The sequence below is a fragment of the Callospermophilus lateralis genome, chromosome 8 (genome assembly GCF_048772815.1).
Source record: "Callospermophilus lateralis isolate mCalLat2 chromosome 8, mCalLat2.hap1, whole genome shotgun sequence".
Taxonomy (NCBI): Eukaryota; Metazoa; Chordata; class Mammalia; order Rodentia; family Sciuridae; genus Callospermophilus; species Callospermophilus lateralis.
This window is the reverse complement of record NC_135312.1, coordinates 60,182,337-60,201,955: the sequence shown is the minus strand read 5'-3', so window position 1 is coordinate 60,201,955 and position 19,619 is coordinate 60,182,337. Positions and strand designations below refer to the sequence as shown.

The 19,619-nt window shown below is 34.0% G+C and overlaps 1 protein-coding gene across 2 annotated transcripts in view; it reads right to left on the bottom strand.

Moving 5' to 3' along the window:
- Positions 1-19,619, bottom strand: part of Bmp2k (BMP2 inducible kinase) — a 131,439-nt gene that overhangs the window by 95,887 nt on the left and 15,933 nt on the right. The gene's annotated exons all lie outside the window — the stretch shown is intronic.

Genomic DNA, 19,619 nt, shown 5'->3' with positions numbered 1-19,619 from the left:
ATATGTTAAATGATATGAGACATCATGGAGATCACATAGTTGGCTCCCTCCTTCAATTCTAAGACAATCATAGAAATCTCATTTCTTCTTATCAGTAATTGATTTAGGAACAGGTATGCAACCAATTCTGACTAATGTGACATAAAGACATAAAGTAAAGCCTGCTGTGATTACAAGAAAAGATTTTCCACCCAGTTAAAAGAAATTGATGGGAAGGGCCCTGCTCTCCTTTCCTGCTTTTAGATTTTGTTGTGAAAGAGTGTTTTGCTTAGACATAACACAGCCAAAGTGTGGCCATGATCATCAGAATGATGATCCCCACTACACTAAATGCTGGGTTACTGAATTAGCCAACCTTCTTCTAGAACTCCTGTAAGATAGCAAATGTCATTATTTATGCCACAGATATTTGGATATTCTATTCATACCTAAAAAAAGCATCATATATGAAACACACAAAATTAGAATAAGTATTTTAAAGAAAAAAAATACTTCAGTGATACTTTAACAAAGAATTTCACCTAAGATTTTTTTTTTAAATTGTCCTGGGGCTGAGGTTGTGGCTCAGTGGTACAGCACTTGCCTAGCACACATGAGGCACTGGGGTTCGAACCCTAACAGCATATTAAAAAATAAAATAAAATAAATAAAGGTATTGTGTCCTTCTACAACTAAACATATTAGAAAAGAAAAAAACTTGTCCTGGCATAGAACATTCTATAGCTTAATTATAATTTTTTTTAAAATGATGAGTCACTTTTCTTAATCTGACAGTCTTTATAAAGCAGCATTCTCAACAATAAGTCACCTGTAATCCAATTTGACACAAAGCAAAGAAAAGTGAACTATTAGGGATAAACAATAGGGAAAAAGATCTACTAGGAGTCTCCAAAATCACTATAAATTCATTCCAGATATTCCATACTCTATAACTGCAGTTACAAGAAACTGTACAATTCCCATTTGTAAATCTTATTTCCATGTATGTAACAGAGATGAAATTAACCACTTTACAAGGCAGTTACCAGAAAGAGCATATGATGATAATGTTGGAAAAAAGGTAGTTCTGGTCAAAGTTCTACAGTGCAAGGCATTACTTTAAATTACTTCATTTAAGGGGTTGTGGCTCAGCTGTAGAGCACTTGCCTAGCACATGCAAGGCACTGGGTTTGATACTCAGCAACACATGAAACTAAAATAAATAAAACAAAGGTATTGTATCCAACTACAACTAAAAAACAAAATATTTGGGGCTGGGATTATGGCTAAGCGGTAGAGTGCTCACCTAGCACGTGCAAGGCCCTGGGTTCGATCCTCAGCACCACCCCAAAAACAATAAATAAAATAAAGGTATTGTGTCCAACTACAACTAAAAATAAATATTTACAAAAATATATTGTTTAAAAAGTGCTTCATTTAGCATTGATTTCATATTTAAACATCAAAAAAAAAATCTAAAAGTAAAAGACCTACTAATGAAAAGCCACTTAAATTATTACTCAAGTTTTATTTGGTTACAAAAATTAAGGACAATGCTGAAAGAATATATAGAGATAAGGAGTTGGTGTGAATATAGGTCAAGATAAATCATTTAAATAGCCTTTGTTTTGAGACATTTATCTACCAGAGCAAAGTTACCTGTATCAATAACATAATGCTAACCAAACATAAGCTAATATCAGAACTGCCTGGCATGACAGAATGTGAATTTAGTTTTTTAATAGGTTTCATGTTTGAATCAGCAGGTATAATAAAGCTTTGGAATATGTATTGCTAAATATTCTCCTACTTGTCATACTGTTCTACTTTTTTGTTTGTTTTAAATAGCTTAAAAAGTGGAAAGCAGGTTTGCCCAGATGATTCTGATGCACAAATTTATATGGCCACTAAAGCAGAGAAATAGTTCCTAGAGGAACCATGGATCCCATATACCTATTCTTATCCATCCATAGATCATTGTGATTTTATCCCTGTGAATTAGGGAAACGAGGAAAGAGTATTAACTAGGTTTTCTTCATAAAAATCATCCCTAAAGTGAATATTTTCCAATTCCACTAATCCTTATTTAGAGACCTAGTCAAATATTAAGTTTCCAGAACAAAAGTAATGCTTACCAACTTTAAAATATGACTTATGCCTAAACATTATAAATAGTGATCTTCCTGCTTTGAGAATGAAATTGGATAATTTATTTGTATTTTCCAAAACACCATATTTTTCAGAATTTCCTGATTATTAGCTAGTATTATTTCTGGTTGAAGACTGCACTTAGTGGAAAGTAAGTAGTTAACCCATTAAAGGAATCCAAGATAAGATTTTTGATCCGGATTTTTTGTCTGTTTCTTGCCATTACCAATAAAGTTGCATTAAATACTTTTATACCTGTATTCTTAAGGGTAGGTGCTTTTGTTCCTATAAAAGAGATTCTTAAGATAAGTCAGTAAAAGGAAAAACAAAAACATATTTGATACTGCTAGAATATGAACTAAAAGGTTGTTGCAGCTTCCACCAGCAACATAAAAAAGAGCCAATTTTCTTTTACCTTCATCGGAAATTGCCATTTTAAATTTTGCCAATCTGATAGGAAAAGTCTCTCATATTGTTATTTCTATCTGCATTTCTCTGACTACCAATGGAAATTGAGCATCTTTACCTCAGTTTGCTGGGCATTTATATTTCCGCTTCTATGACTTAACTTCATATCCTTGGTCCCTTTTACTAACAATTATCTTTTTCTTTCAATTGGTAGGAGAGTATTAGAAATCTTAGTCAACATATAATAAGTACAAATATTTTCTCCTGGTCTTTAATTTCTCCTGGTCTATTATTTGTTCAATTGGCTTAAGGATAATGTCATTTACAAGTCAAAAATCACATGTAATATTTCTAGAAATATACGGTACAAGGGGTGTATGTTTATCTAGTAAGTTGCGTATTCGAGTTGGAGGTTGAGGAACTAGAGATTCAAGCCAAGGGATGTTCTACCACTGAGCTATATCACAAGCCATTTTATTTTTTATTTTGAGACAGTGTCTCATTAATTTGACCAAGATGACCTCAAACTTATGATTCTCCTATCTCAGCCCCCCCCTCCATATCACTGGGATTACATGTGTGTGCCACCACATGTGGCTTCATAGGTAATTTTTTAAAGAAATGTATGGGGAAGACAACCTTGGAGAGCTGAGCATAAGAAAAAAAGAAAAAAAATTAAAATGGTATAGAATCTCCTTTAAAGAAATGAGAAAATTATGATCAGATATCAAGAAGATGAAGACAGACATAACAAGCAAAACTGCTACAGAGTAAAACACATCATTAAAAAAATTCACAAAAGTCAACAGATTTCCAATTAAGATATGGTAGTCATACGTTAGCATTTACCTCCACACCTTTCAAACAATAACTAAAAGGACTTTTAAAGGCACAAATCTTATGGTCAAAGACAATGAAAGAATCAAGATATAAACAAATTTGTGGAAGACGGAAAATTTTATGGACACATTTTAACAGAAAAACCAACTAAGGAGCTGATTCCAGCAGGCAAGGAACAAAGGTGGGCAGGAAGCAATCTTATTCTAATGGCATAAAGTTGGAACCATTAAATAATTAGGAATCCTTTGAGAGGAGGGGTAGCAATGAAAAAATAAGATTGACTTAAGATCTTCATAGAGGCTTCAAGATTCCCCACCTCCTTCCTCACAGCCAGGTGAACACTTGCTCATGGGCAGAATTAATTAAATCAGCAGTATATGTGGGATATTGTGCATCATTTTTAAAGCATGGAGATAGAAAAGGGGAGAAGAAGGAAGGTACAGTCCTAAAAAACAAAAGAATTAGGTAAAAATCTAAATACTGAAAGAAAATGCACCACACCTCAACCCAAGTCTATTGTTCCAACTACAGGAACATGCAGCTAGGGATTCAGGGCGAATCACAAAAGAAGATAATAGAGAATTTCTCTTCTGGGAAACTGAATGGAAAAAAAATATATAGACTGAAATATGGGAGTCATAGTTAACAAATAGCTTTCTGTTTCACCATACCAAAGTAAAGCCTCAAATCAAGAAACCTCACAATTTGTCAGATTGCTTCCAATCATCACTCTGAAAGTTTATTCTTTAAAAAGAACAGACATAAAATGATGATTAGATATTCATAGAATGCCTCTAACGTGACAAGAGATGAAAAACAAACAGAAAAATAGAACTTGGAAGAGGTGCTGGGAGCCAACGAAATCATCTAAAAAAACCTATATTCTTAGAGCTGATGAAAGATATGTAGTCATGAAATACAAGCAAGGGTCCTACAAAGGAGATATTCAGAGAAAAAGAAATGACTTCCACAACTTGTAAGAAATTAAAAGTAAAAATTTCAACAGAGAAGCTAGAAGATAAAAATAAGAAGGTCTTTCAAAAATTTTCCAGAGGATAAAATAAAAAGAAGAGAGGAATATTAATGACCAATCCAGCAGAGCCTGTTGTAAAACAAAAGAAGGTCTAGGGGGGAAAAAATGAAAGAAATATATCGAAGGTATAAACACACATAATTTGTAATACATGGGTTTCCATATGTAAAGGGTTCACTAAGTAAATATTCAGTACATTGAACAAAACTGAAGATCCACATCAAGGCTCAAAATTTTAGAAGGCTCAGGAAAAGGAAGGAAGGAAGGAAGGGAGAGAGGAAAAAGAAATCCCAAAAACTACCAGAAAGAAAGAATGATTGTAAATTTGCCTTAGTTAGGAATGATTTTAGACCTACATCCATATTCTATCACCTTACAAAGCAGAATACATGTGTAAGCATGATTAAGCTAATACTATTTTAAATTGACATTATATATTGATGACATAATTTTACTAAATACTTCCTTCTCTAATTAAAATTATGCCAAGAATTTCTAAAACAGCTTTAAATGCTTGCATTTCCACAGTCATCATAAAACAATCATTGCAAAATAATTATATAATAATATTAACAATGCCAGTAAGCAACAGTAAAACCATTCAAAAGATACTCTAGAATCCACATCCTACTACAGAATGGCTTTTTAGAAATTCCATATACTATATAGTAAGGAAGACTGAATATTCCAATAATCAATTTAAAGAAGGGATCAGCAAGAGAAATAGAACAAAATCTGGTCCTTTATGTTAATAATAGATATCATGAGATTGGAGATTTTGAAGCAGTAAGCCCTGCTAGGCATATAGTAGTACTCCCATATTCACAGTTTCACTTTCCATAGCTTCATTTTGTGGTCCAAAATATTAAATAGAAACTTTCAGAAATAAACAATTCATAAGTTTTAAACTGCAACTAAGTAGTGTGACAAAATCTCATACTGTCCTATTTCATCCAACCCTGGATGTGACTTGTTCCTTTTTCCAGCACATACACCTAGTAGTCAGCTTGGTAATCAGAAAACAATGGTGGAGGTATCTCAGAGCTAGTGTTTAAGTACTAGTAAGTTAACTTAATAATGGCCTCAAAGAACAAGAGTAATGATGCAAAGGAGGCATCAGGGCATAAAACATGGAAGGCAGATGAACTCTGCTACTATGTGGCAATGAAACAAGGCATATAAGAAAAAAACTGTATATATAGGGTTTTATACTAGCATTAGTTTCAGGCATATACTAGAGATCCTGTAATACATCCCCCTTTAATAAGGAGGGACTAATAAACAGAAGACAGAGGACAGAGTAATGCCCAGTAAGTTAGTAGGCACACAACATTGTTTGTTCAATGGATCAATCAATGAAAGATTTTTTTTCAATTAAATATTTTTAAAATGCTGTTAATTTTTTTCTTAGAATCCAGAATGGGAAGGAGAAAGCAAGTTCTCTGCAGTACTACAAGACATTAAATACTAACTTCACTAATATTAATTTTGTGACCATAATCAAATTAATATCTGAGTTCTGGCTTCCTCATATATTCAGCAGAAATAATAAGATCTCCTCATAGGACTATTCTAAAGAATAAATGTGAATATGTATTGTAATTACTATCCTGCTGCTATTCTGCTTCAACACATGAAGGCGGGATTTAGACTACATATACTAAAGAATATAAATAATGAAAACAAACATGTGGCTTGATAAACAAACTAGTACAAATACAGTGATATTTAAAGAGACTATTTACTTCTCAAACATGTCCAGTCATTTGAGAATATATATATAATTCATACCCAAAAATCAGCTTTATAAAATAATATTTCATTTTAAAGATTTAAAAGTTCAAGGCAGCTAAAGACTAAAATAATTTTTAAACACAAGAACACATTTCTATGCTTTTTTTTTAAATTCTGTGTCTAATAGCAATTCACTAAAGCCTTTCAAAATAATGTCTAAATGAACATCGTCAATGTTCAGTTTAGACAAATAACCTAATAGTTGATTATGTGTATTAAAAACACTATGAATGCATTGAGTCTATTATCAAAGAAAAAAATACATATCTTCGTTCCAGTCCCTGATACAGAATTCTTAAAAACATTTAAAATGCCCTGATATGCACATGCCACTGCTAATGAGGTGATTCATCACAGAGCCTCTATATAGATTCAGAATGAAGGCTGGTTTGCCAGAAAAAAACAACTAGAGGTTAGATTAAATGACTGAGAACTTTCAGGCCAATCCTTCCAAACTCTGAGGATGGGAAAGGAACTACAGATCACATGGTCAATGATTTAATCAGTCATGCCTATGTAATAGAGCCTAAATATGAACTCTGAATAAGGAGGTTCAGAGAGTTTCCTGGTTGGTTTACATGCTGATGTAATGGGAGAGTGGTACACCCTGATCCCACCGTGACAAAAGCATCTGAGCTTCTCAAACTTCCAGTTGTGCTATGTACCTGCATACTCTGTATCTTTTATAATAACATGGTAATTAAGTGTAGCACTTTCCCAAGTACTGAATAAGTCATTCTAATTATCAAACCTGGAAGAGTCATGGAAACCCCCAAATTTGTAGTCAAGCCAGTGACCCCTTTTACATGCAGCTGGTATCTGATATAACAACAGTGTTGTGGGTCTGCACCCCTGAACCTGTTGTATGTGTTCTATAGGTAGTTTCAGAATTGAATGGTATCAGAGAATTCTTGTTGGAACACTTCTTACTTACACAAAAGTAGAAGTTGTATCTTATTTTTTGTTTAGATATATGTGCTAAAGCCAACAATTGGGAAACTTTAAATTTACCCAATATTCAAAACAAACTCATAGGGTCCCAAAAGGCCCTAAAAGTCAGTACCAGATATTTTAGAACATACAATATTGAATATGTACTTGGTAAATATTTATTCATACAAATATACTTCCTTCACATTGCACATAACTTCTTAAAATTCACACACCTTCGTGTCCATACCATATAGCATGCTTGGTATTGCTTACTAACAGCTCTTTTCCACTCAGTGTTAAGAAATTGAGGACAGCTGAGCATGGTGGTACATACTTATAATTCTGATAATTGGGGATGCTGAAGTAGCATAGCAAATTTAAGGACCACCTGGACAACACAGCAAGACCCTGTCTCAAAAGATAAAAAGGGCTGGGGATGTGGCTCAGCAGTAAAGTGAGTTCAATCCTCAGTACAAGAACAATGAGGAGGAGGAGGAGAAAAAGAACAACAGCAATAACTACTTCTGGAAGGCCTCACACAACAGTAAATGCACAATGAATAATCAATGTGCTCAGAACACAACTGGTAAATCATCTTTGAATTAAACAAACTATGCTTCCTACAATGAAGGAAAAAAATGAGGGAATTTTCTGAATGTCTTCTTAAAACACATTTCTTTGATATAACCTAATTGTAAGTTCCCCATATATTACAAGAAATTAACTTAGTCAAGCATACTTTGCATTCAACAAATTTCTTTCAGCTTCTAATCAGTATTTTCCAGAGAATAAAAATCTAACTTGGAAGAAAAAAAAAGTAAAAAAAATAGAAAAGAAAAAATTATATACCATTAGTTTCCTGCAACCAGGTTTCTCAATTCATTTTGTTGCCCAACTAATTGAGGGACACTGTTTACAAAAATGACAAAGTCTATTATGAGACTGGAGGGAAAAAAATCTAAATTAAGGAACACAAATAAGCAATGAGGAGTAGGATATTTAAAAATTGATCCACCAATTTTTAATGTTTTGTTAACATGTAACAAAATTCTGGGCAAAGGTTGATGGAAAATAGTATATTTATATCATGCCCAAATATCAAAAGGAAATATATCCCTTTTATAAGGGATGGAGTTGGTGGTCAAACATTGAGACAACTTGACATGTTTCCTGAAACAAAATAAAAAACATACTTATTAAGTATCCTTGCCATAAACCAAACTTCCAGCTACAGAAAACTCAGGGGCCAGAATAATAAGGAAAATAACAAAAAAACAAAAACAATCAAGACAAAGCTAGAAGTAAAACAATAAATAAGACAACTAGTTAAACATAGATTTAAAAATTAAGGGTAGCCAGGCACAGTGGCGCACACCTGTAATCCCAGCAGCTAAGGAAGCTGAGGCAAGAGGATCACAAGTTCAAAGCCAGCCTCAGCAAAAGCAAGGTGCTAAGCAACTCAGTGAAACCCTCAGTGAAATTCAAAATAAGGCTGGGGATGTGGCTCAGTGGTCGTGTGCTCCTGAGTTCAATCCCTGGTACCAAACACATTAAGGGTAGAGGGATACCCTAGATTTTAAGACATTATAATCAAATGCAATGGATAATCTTTAATACTAGCATGAAAGAAACAATTTCCTGTTGGTAGAGAACTTCCTGAAATTAAGTTATAGAAAATCATGTTATCTTACATGATTTTATTAATATTTAATAGGAATTACACACATATGCAACCTAAACATGTACATATTATCCTATATAACCACATTACCTCTGTCCCACCTAATAAACAATTATTCTAATGCAGTCCTCATTCAAACTTACTTATATATCACAAAAATGTATGCAGGAAACATGGTGGAATGTCATTAGTTGTTGTATCTGGGTGATGGGCACAAGGTTATTACTACTCTTTCAACTTTTCTGTATACTTTTGAAATTTTTCGTAGTAAAATTGGAAGAAAAAGAACATAAGATATGGTATGTTTTTCCCCAGGTGTTTCCTTTCTGGCCATACAACCTTACTACCACCACTAAGAATTCTTTCTTTCTTAAGATTTCTGCCTCTACTCATAGACTCAAAACTTCCCCCAAAGGAACCATAAGTCTCTTGCAGCAGAAAATGTTTATGGTTTCCTGGAGACCTACAGTGCCAACATCCCTACACACAAGTGCTGCATGTTTATAAAAGATTAGGCCATTAGTGGTGTTTATTCCTATCAAGTTTGCTTTCCTAGGGAGTAGAAGAAAAGAGAAGGGAAAAATAAAACTGCACATGGTCTTTCCACCCCACCCTTCCCTTTTAAGCTAAAGGAACATCCATTTAATGACAATTTCATTCATTTGACAAATATGTATTAAATGATCATAATGTGCCAAGCACTGATCTAGGTGGTAGGAATAAAACTACAAGCAGATCAGAGAATTGCCTTTCTGAGTTTACATTCTAGAGTGACTAAAATAAAACAAGTATAATATGCACTGCATAGAAGATAGTGAAAGTCCTGAAAAGAAAAAAACTAAAGCAGGGATGAATGGTACCCTGAAAAATTGTGTTAGGGGAGTTGTGGAGAAGGATGAAATATTTAATCTAGGTGCATGAGATGACTTTCAGTAAACATGGGAAGAAAGTGAGGGGACTAACAATGTAGATAAGGCAAATGCATTCAAGGTAAAGGGAAAAGAAAATGTAAAGGCCCTAAGTAGGAGAATAGCTAACATGTATGAGAAACAAAAGGACTAGAAATCCTGAAGCAGAATGAACAAGGTCAAGTGAAATAGGCCAGGGAACCTAATCATGCAGGACCTTAATATGGATGAGGGTAAAGACTTTGACTTTTGCTCCAAGTGAGATGGAAAGCTGCTGGAGGATTCTGAGCAGAGGAGTGACATGACAGGACTCAGATTTTAATATGACCGCTGTGTAGAGAAAAGAATAAGACATATCAGAAGCAGAGAAACCTACTGCAATAATTTTTTTGGCAGATGACAGGGATTTTGATTAAGGCTCTGTGAATTAGTGAGAAATAAAGAATTCAAGATACAGTTTAAAGATAGAGTAACCAGATTTCTTGACAGACTGGATATGAAATGTATGAAAAAAACAAGAGTCAAAAATGACTTTAAAGGTTTTTGAACTCAAAGGGCTAGGGATATAGCTCAATGGTAAAGCACTTGCCTAGCATGCATGAAATCCTGGGTTCAATCCATAGATCACAGGGTGGGGGTGAGAAAAGAAAAAAACTGGGTGTGGTGGTACACAACTATAATCCCAGTATCTGAGGCAGAAGGATCATCTATTCAAAGCCAGCCTGGGCAACTTAGCAAAATTCTGTCTCAAAATGAAATTTAAAAGGGCTAGGGATATAGCTCCATGTTTTCCTATCATATACAAGGCCTTACATTCAATCCCCAGTACGGCCCCTAAATTTTTTTTTTAAGTTTTTTTACACTAACAGTAAAAGTTATTAACTAAAATGAAGACTGTACTGGAAGACAATTTTACATCGTTTCCTGAATTTCTACATATCTTGCACACAGAGGCATGACTGCCTGTGTGGAACTCTATTTTCAAGATTGTCTACACAGCGAACAGCTTTAGAAGGCAGATTTGTTTACTTCTCAAACAGGCAATACCTTGTTTTTTTGTGCTTCACTTTACTATGCTTTGCAGATACTGAGTTTTTCACTAATTGAAGGTCTGCTGCAAGCCTGCATTAAGCAAGTCTATCAGCTCCAGTTTTCCATTAGCTCAGAAGATCATTAGCATTTTTTAGCAATAAAGCATTTTTCAACTAGGACATGCACAGGTTTTAGACATAAAACTGTTATTACACACAACATACTACAGTATACTATGAACATACTTTTTTATCTACTAAGAAATCAAAACATGTGTGACTTGTTTCATTGTGTAGTCTAAAATTAGACATGCAATATCTCCAAAATATGCCTAGTAATGTCTCAGACAGACTTACTGCCTATTATGAAAGATTCTGATTCCCTAAACTCAGGGTTCCTCTCATACAATGCAACCCATGCATATGCAGGCATCCCTGGCCCTTTCCCATAATCCTATAAGAACTGAAGCTCTGGAAAATGAAGCTATTGCTGATACTCTGACTATACCTACTGCTGTGAGTAATAAAGTCCTATACCTCACATCATCTGCCAACATCCATAAAACTGGCAGGCTAACTAGGTAGGGTAAAATCTCAAACTCTTAACAGTTCTTGGCAGACAACAAAAAAGATTCAGGGCAGAGTATTAGGAGTACATTTTTATACATGTTAAATTAGAGATGATTATTGAACATCCAATTGGAAATCGAAAACTCCACATGTAAAGTTCATAAAAGAGATCAAGGCAAAGGATATATATTTAGAAACTTTCCTAATTCATAGTTACTACATCTATATTATTTTATAGCCAGGGGAGAAGAATAATTGTATTGCTGCATCCCCTCCAAAAAAAAAAAAATCCCATTTTTTAAAAAGTCATGATTTAATAATAAAATATCATTACATTTGTTACCAGGAATGTTATAAAACAAATATCCTTTAATAACTTCTTGGTAAATATGCAAACTAACAAAAACCTTTGCACCACAATCATAACTCAAGATAATATGTATCAAGAGCCTTAAAAATATTCATATGCTTTTATGTGGGGATTTTAAAGAATTCTAACATAAAGAAATTATTAAGATTACATTAGTCTGTTTTCTGCTGCTATATCAAGAAAACCAAGGTTTGGTAGTTATAAAAAGGTTTATTTAGCTCACATTTCTGAAGGACCAAGAATGTGATGCTAGTTTCTGCTCAGCTCTGGTGAGGGCTACCCTGGCTACATCACAATGAAGCAGATGGCAGAAGCATGTGCCAAGAAAGAGAGATCACATGGCAGGAAAAGAAAATGAGGAATTTAGGAGTCAGACTAGGTCTTTTTATCACAGCCCGCTCTTGTGGGAACTAACTCATTAACTCATTCTTCAAGACCAGCACTAGTCACTTCCAAGGGCGATACCCCAATAACCTAATTCCCTGTCACTGAGCCCCAACAAGGATGTACCACCTCTTAATACCACTACTTCGGGGGCCAAACCATGTCAAAACCGAAGAAAAGATGTTGAAACCTTTATTTCTATCAACATGCAAATGACTAGGTAACTATGTCACATAGGATGTAATATTGAATAGGCATTTACAAAGCTTATGAAAATGCTAATACAACTGTAAACGCATAAGAGGTAAATATTATCTTGCTTGGTTTTAGGCACAGCTGGAATCAGGACATCAAATTTCTGTCTTTCAGACAATAAAATTTCTTATTTGGTAAACTAATTTGAGATAGGTTCCTTTCACCTGGAGTCATGAGAGTTCTAAACAAACATCAAGAAAAATAACCCCTGAATGGCCTTGGAAACTGGCCATTATTTCCATAGATTATTTCCATAGGAATGCAAATATCATGTCTTTCTCACTGAAAACTACACATACAGAATTATTTCCAAATAGGAATTTAGAAGGAAAAAAAAGTCAGCATTTAGCGCTGATACTCCTATATGAGATAACAATGACATGAAATGAATTAATACTAGTTTCCTATAATGTTTAATACCACTTCAATTTACAGCTCACCTGAAAAAAAAACTGGTTATTTGTAAATGCAGATATTATATGCTTACAGACTCTAATATTAATATTCTGTTTAAAATTAACTAGTCTTACATCTAAATTCTCATCTTAATTAATGTGTACATATATGAAATTCTAGTAAAACAATCTGTTCACTTGAAAATATCTAGCAATACATAGAACCATACCTTTAGTATTAAATTAATAATAAAATATTAATAAATATTAAATTATTTTTACTAATAATTACACACTGCACAATTAGCAGAAAGTAGATGTCAAAGACACAACTGCCACAAAATACTCACTCAAATGTTTACTATCTTACTCTCTCTAGACTTCAGTTTCCTCATTTATAAACTTATGTTTTTAACACTGCAAATAATCTCCAGGGATTCAACTTTTAAGAAACAGATAAGTATTCTTAAGTATCCCACAATCCAGCAGGAAATATGAATAAGCAAATGAAATATCATTAACAGGTACCATGGAAAAGTTATAAGACTTGGGGCTAGGGTTATGGCTCAGTGGTGGAGCACTTTGCCTAGCATGTGTGAGGCACTGGGTTTGATTCCCAGCATCACATAAAAAAAATACTAATAAAGGTATTGTCCATTAACAACTGAAAAAAAATGTTAAAAGAAAGTTATAAAAACAAAAAACAAGTTATTAAAAAGTTATAAAAACAAAGACTGTAGCTATTAAACACTGACTTATAAACAAAAAGCTTAATCCATTTGTGGATTAAAAGAAAGTAAAGGGGGCTGGGGTTGTAGCTCAGTGGTAGAGTACTTAACTAGCATGTCTGAAGCACTGGGTTCAATCTATAGCACACATAAAAATAAAATAAAGCTATTGTGTCCATCTACAATTTTATAAAGTAATTATAGATATAAAATCCTGGGCAATAACATAAGTCATAAGAATATTATCATATTCTCTCAGGAGGAGAAAATGGTCCTACACCACACATCATCTGCCAACATGAGTTAGAATATTCTAAGGTTCTTATATTTTGTAAGGTATACAAATATTAACTTTAGTCTTACTGCATTAACCACTGGGAGGTGGCAGAAAAAAATGTATGTGATAAATATTATCTCATTAAAATTAATGGAAAGCAAAAATGAAACAAAGGAAATAAAAACTTAAGTAATCCAAAATGAAGCAAGGAAAGAGTTTAAAAGATAATTAGTAAGCATTATTGAAAAGTCAAGGACAGAATCAGGAGACAAATTAGAATAAATTTGTCAATACTAAGAAAAAGTCTCAAAAAAAAGGATATATGAAGATCATTAAGAAGGGAATGGGGGGGCTGGGATTGTAGCTCAGAGGTAGAGCACTCGCCTACCATGCATGAGGCACTGGGTTCAATCCTCAGCACCAAATAAACATAAAATAAAGACATTGTTTTTAAAAAAAAAAAAAGAAGAAGAAGAAGAAGAAAAAGAAGGGAATGGGAATAGGTAAAAGAACTTTTGCCTTATTTATACAGTTTATTTTTTAATGAAAAATTATTTCTTTATTGTTTATGACATTAATACATATGTATTAATGTACAGCTACTTGGATTATTTAAGCTATAGATAATAAAAGTAATTCACAGAAAGGAGATGGTAGATGAATCTCCAGTCTCTCTCCTGGGTGCCAGGCACCTCCCTTTCAAACAAGAAAGATAAGTTACTGTGGTGAGGAATTCAGGTTTTCAAAAGTATTTTCACAAAGGCAAGGAAGTCTGGACTATAGAGATAGGAAACTTGGAGAACTTGAGGTTTCTGAATACATCCATCATATGAAAAGATGAACAGCAAGAAATGCTCAAGGAAAGGAAGAAGAGTTCCTTGAGCATTATGAAATGTGCTAAACTCCATCTTAAAATATTTCAGACAACTATTAGGTAAAAAATAAGAAAATGTTTTTAAAAGTTCTGAAATACATTAAAAGGTTAACTCAATTTAAAAAAATGTATTCATCCTCCAAAAACTTCTCTATGAATACAGTTTTAGCATTTATTATATTTAGGTACCTCTTGTAGGTAAATAAGGCAATTCAATCTAAAATTAAAATATGCATTGAGCTTGCCATTTTTAAATGTTTAATTTGTAATACAAATTCTACTTTTATTAGATAAAACAGGTCTTTTTCCAAGTTTTGAATACAACTGTAGTTTAAGCCATTTAATTAAAAATTATTAAAATGAGCCCAGCATGGTGGCACATATCTGTAATCATAGTGGCTCAGGAGGCTGACACGGGAGGATTGAGAGTTTGAAGCTAGCCTCACCAACAGTGAGGCACTAAGCAACTCAGTGACACCCTGTCTCTAAATAAAACACAAAACAGGGCTGGGGATGTGGCTCAGTGGTCGAGTGCCCCTAATGCCCCTGAGTTCAATCCCCAGTGTCCAAATAAATAAATAAAATGATCGTGGAAAAATAAAAATGCAACACCCATGTTTTAGAATACCTGGAAACTAAACTAACCTGACACTAAACACAACTTCCATACAACTACATTCCAGTATCCAGTACATTAAAGTAGAATTAAAATTACATGGCAATCTAAGGTTAGCAAACAAAAGCCACTATAATCTGTACTACTGAATGTATATGAAGAGGTTAGGAAATAGTAATTTTCCATCATCCACTCAAAATAAGAGTAAACATTTGTGTTTTTGTTTTTTAAGACACAGAAGTAGATCAATAGAGTAGAGCAAGCAGATCAAGAAAAGGGATGAGGGAAATGAAAGGAAATGTACTGGGATTTGTGATGGATCAATTTATGTTATATGCACATACAAACATAGCATAATGAATTCAATTACTCTGTATAATGTACCAATAAAAAATAAAACAAAATTTTTAAAAATCACAGAAAATAGAGTGTGCTCTATGGAATATATCAAATCCTCCTGGCACTATCCTTTATCACTATACTAGCCCTAACATGTCTATGCTTATGCATGCACTTTAACAATCTCAAGTGTGCCAAGTAAACACAGTGCCTTCTGTAATTACTTCAGAAGAGGGAGGAGAGGACTACTGAGGAAAGTTAGAGCAGAGCTAAAGTATCAGCAGAGACCCACTGTTACTTCAAGGCCTGATACAAACCCTTGGCTCAGAAAACAGAAACCTAGTTATACATTCCGTATAAGCCCAAAGAAAGGCACACTCTACAATGTTTCAAATAAAAATTATCTTGGTTTTCCTGAACACAAACAAGACTTTGAAACTGAAAATTAGTTTTTATAATTCCTTCCTATGAGAACTCATGTTCATATCCTAATTTATTAGGGCTGTCAGGAGGAGTAGAGCATATCCCTCCTAACAACTTTCACCATTCCCTTGCTTAACATTCCACTAAATCTGTATTTATCCTTCTAATGGAAAACCATCTAGTATTATATTTGCTTTCTAACAACTTGACCAATTCACTGGATAAATGAAAAAGTCTGCTTTCATCTTGAGTTGTCATGGATTGACTTCCAAAACCACCAGACTATTTTGAGGGCTTGGGGTAGGGGAGTGGGGAGTAGCAAATCACCTTGGCACACCTGTAAACCATTTGTGGCATTCCAGTGTTACCAAAGTACATCAGCAGAGATCTGATCAAACTCTTGTGATATTCAGAGATAAGTTCAGACACAGCCTTACAAGCACTTTATGTACTTTAATAGAAAAGCCAGTTGTACTGATAAACTCGTACATAAAACTCCTCACACATATACATATCCAACATTTAAATCAGCACCAGAATCTCCACTAATGAAACAAGTATTTGTATACAGGTTAGAAACAAATGCTTTTCACTTCCAATATTTTCATGCTAATTATACTTAAAGTCACTGTGAAAAATACGTAAGTTATAAGAACACAAACCCTGAATATAATTTTTAAATCATAAGCATTACATGAAATCAAAGAGTCACTTACAGAAAGTTTATATACTCTATAGGATTTTCCTGAAGAAAGAACCTATTTAATTTTCATGAGATTCTCAAAGAAATACACAATCCCCCAAAGTTTTTAGTACCTTTATTGCAACATACAACAAAAAGTTGAGACTTCTTCTAATGCTCATTTTTTTCAACAAATTTTAATGTCTGTGTTAGCCTCTGGAACACATTTTAAGTAGGATACCATATGTTTGAATTTATGGCCTATTTGGGGACAAAAACAAAAGTAAGTTATTATGATACATTGTGATGAACTCTATAGGCAACCATACTAACATACAAAAGACTGTAACGAAATAATTATGCTTGGAATAAACTCAATCTAGTATCGTCTCCTAAACAGACCCTGAAATCTCATTTTAGGAATTCTTTCTTAATAAGATCTGACCACATAAGTCAAGAATCTATTATATCCACAGCATCATGAACCTACTCAAACTAAACATGAAACCATTTAAATTCACATCAATCCCAATTCAGTGGTGTAATTATATAATGCCCCTTACATAAGGATAAACAGTAAGCAAGAATACCATAATTTTAGTATGTTTACCACTTTAAAATATTTTCAAACTTTATGAGTGTTCAAGTTTTTAAAATTCATTCATTTGATCAGGCTCCCAATTTCACAGTGTATTGTGTTCCAACAGCCTATAAGACTGCTTTTGGAATTCAGAATATTTTCCCACAGAAACAATCTCACATGTGATAATTAGGTTCTCAAAAGTCAACTTGCAGTTTAGTACCAATAGAGCTATAAATATCTAAAGTCTTTCTATAAAAACATTTCTATGGGAACATTCATTCAGGTTTCAACTTGAGAATCAAAAAATTCATCTCACTACAGCCCCACCCACCCCACCAATTTTTGTCTACCCTATCACACTGAAAAAAATGATGCCTCCAGCAACAACCAAGAAACTACAAACAGCTCACCTACCCCCTTGAGAACATAATGAAAACTACAAGCCCTCTCCCAAGAAAACCAAATATGGATGTCTATGAACTACAGGTTAATAACTCCAATTACAAAGTATAGGGTCCACACAATAAAGTGTACACTACAGATCAGCATTGTACTATGTCCACCATAATATGGGCTATGTATTAAATTCTACATTTTCTAGTAGCTACACTGAAAAGGCAAACAAGTAAATTTTAATAACATGTCTTAGTTTAAAATATCCAAAAAACTATCATTTCAACATAGAATTTATGGGGAGCTGCCACATAGGAAATGTGGAGATGTGGCAAGCCAGCCATGGGCTGTATGTGTGTGAACTATGAGCATTGAGCACACAAAGTGAACTGAACTGACATTGCCCCTGTTTGGGCGGGCCTTGCTCTGGTCTTTCACTTGCTCTGGCATGATCCCTACACAGCTCATGAGATGGGCATGGCCTCCCTAGATGTCAATCTGCTGACAGCTGACATCAGGATACTAGACTCAACCCCCTGAAACCTAATCCCTTGCCTCATTTGATTGGCTTCTCCCCAATAAAAGAGTTCAGCACACATGCTCGCTCGCTCTTTTTCCACAGACCCTTAAGGTCAGAGGAGCCATCACAGGACCCAAAGAAAAAGGTATTTCTCTGTCTCTGTGTGATTATTTCATGCAGCCCAGTTCATCTGGAATGACTCTGCCAGTTCACTTGGAGTAACCCTGAGTGCTTAGTCGTGGAATAAGACAATAATTAATACGATAAAAATATTAGGGGCTAGGGGTATGCTCAATGATAGCAAGCTTAGCAAACCTGAGACCCCAAGTTCAATCCCCAGCACCATAAATAAGTATATTTAGGTGTATGGGGAAGGGGGGTCTTTTGCATTCTTTTCTCATATTAAAGCTTTGAAATCATATGTACATTTTGTGCATACTATACATCTCAACTTAGACTGACCACATTTTAAGTGCTAGATAGTCATATACAGCTACCAACTACTATATTAGACAGTTTTACCATACTACACAGAATAAACCAAGAGATTTTCAAGTCCTTCGATCTCAGGATTCCTTTACATTCATAAAAATTATTGAAGACCCAGATGGATTTTATTTACACAGTTTATCAATCCACACTTACTATATCAGAAACAAAAACTGAGACATTTATTGTCTTTATTAATTCATTTAAACTAATATTCATAAGGTGTCATAAAAAAACTACTTTTTTCCAAAACAAAAATTGATACATAAGAATAGCACTGTTTTTTACATTTCTGCAAAGTTTTTTTAATATTTAACCTAATAGAAAACTTACACCTACTTCTGAATAAGTCTTTATTACATTATTTTGGTCAAAGTTTCTGAAGAAAATTCAACCTCACACAGATATGTAGAAGAAAAGGTGAAAGTTATCTTAATAGTCTCTTCAGATAACTACAGATATTCTTTTTTTTTTTTCCTGTAACAAAACATGTCAATTAGTAGTTTCTTAAAGGTTTGTTGCAATATGGAATATACACTCACATTGCTGAAATTTTGGGGGATGTAGCCCAGTGGTACAGTGCTTGCCTATCATGTTCCAGGGCCTGGGTTCAATACCCAGTACAAAAGGGGCTGGGAGCAGCTTATGTGTATTTCCCATTTCTACATAATGCTACATGAGATATAAGAAAGATATAAATGGTCAATAAGGACATGAAAAGATGCTCAAAACCACCAATTACTTGGAAATACTCATCAAATCCATGAGATACCTCTTCATATTCATTAGAAAGGGTACTACTAGGAAAAAAATAGAAAACAGAAAATTGATGACTATTGGTAAGACAAGGATGTGAAGACATTGGAACCCATGTGCGCTGCTGGTGGGAACATATAATGTATAGTCACTGTGAAAAACACTATGGCAGTTCTTCAGAAAAAAATTAAACAGGGTGTGGTGGCACAT